Source organism: Ipomoea triloba, chromosome 16 (assembly GCF_003576645.1).
Source record: "Ipomoea triloba cultivar NCNSP0323 chromosome 16, ASM357664v1".
Taxonomy (NCBI): domain Eukaryota; kingdom Viridiplantae; phylum Streptophyta; class Magnoliopsida; order Solanales; family Convolvulaceae; genus Ipomoea; species Ipomoea triloba.
Window position 1 is genome coordinate 7798538 of NC_044931.1, and position 1445 is coordinate 7799982.

The window sequence follows — 1445 nt, forward strand, 5'->3', positions numbered from 1 at the left end:
GTAATACTTTTAAAGGAAAATACAATACTTTTACATTTCGATTTAAAAGTATTACATTTTTCCTCAAAAGTATTATATTTGCCCTTATAAGTAAGGAACACTTGTCAACATTACTTATTATGAAAAATGTATTACTTTTTCTCTTAAAAGTAGCAAAAATTCTATTCTTGATTAGTGTTATATTTGAGCATATAAGTATGATATTTGCACATATATATAAGTATGACATTTGCATGGTGCTTTGACCCGACCCGACACGTCTCACGAATAAGGATCCGTGAGACGGTCTCACACAAGTGTGACCCATAAATAAATTGTAGACATATAATATAATTAACTGCAGACTTATAAATTATGTATATGTACAATTAACATATAATGCATGCATCTGCAATTAATAAATTATGTGTTTGCAATTAATATATATTATGTGCATGTAATTTATTTATAGGTGCAAAATATATTAACTGTAAGAACATAATCTGAATGTTGTTTTTACTAAGATTCACAATGCAAAGTAGACATTGGTCCATTGTATAACAATTGGTTATCACAAGTCACAGCGTATCATATCCACATAATTAAAATAAAAATCATCTGGAATAAGTTCATCAAACAATTTTTTTTAACGTGATATACTTTTTTTCTGTTTGGCTTATATACTTAATACATGAACATATTTATTTAGTAGACAATCTCCGGTAGTGCACGACATGTTTCCCTCTTCACCAAAAAATAAAAATAAAAAATTAAAACATTATTTTAAAAAGAGTTGAATAAGTCTTCAAATTAATAGCAATAGTATATTAGACATTTGAACTAAAAAAAAAAAATTATAGTGCTCTTGAACTTGTACAAAACCAAAAAAAAAAAAAAAAGTTCAATTTATTACTTGTATCATGTTACGTACCATCAAGTAACATATTGACTAGACAAGCCAGGTATCTTTAATAATAGTGATTTGACATTATATTAAATCCTATATTTTGTTTTAAAAAAATCGTATATTTTTGTACTAGCTAGTAGTAGTACTAATAATAATCATAATAATAATAATAATAATAATAATAATAATAATTGCATTTTTTAAAAGAAATTCACCGAAATAATATGAGTTTTTTTTTGTTTATTAATTAAGGGATCTAATTGCACAATTACTACTAGTTTGAGAGCTTATTTGTTAGTCACAAGGCAAGCAAGAAGAAAGTCTAGAAGATAGGCATGATTAAAAAGGTGAACAGTGCCCCATCATCAACATATATATACAGATTGTGTCCCAACTCACTAGGTGGCACTTCCTTTGGTTCGTCGTGCTACCCCACAAGAAGTTCCGAATCAGTTTTTCTAATGATGCAATTACACCTTTGGGAAGAAGAGTAGTTTGCATCGTGTAGTAGGCTATAGTCGAGAGGGCAGATTGCGCTAGGACTTGCCTGCCAGCCAAG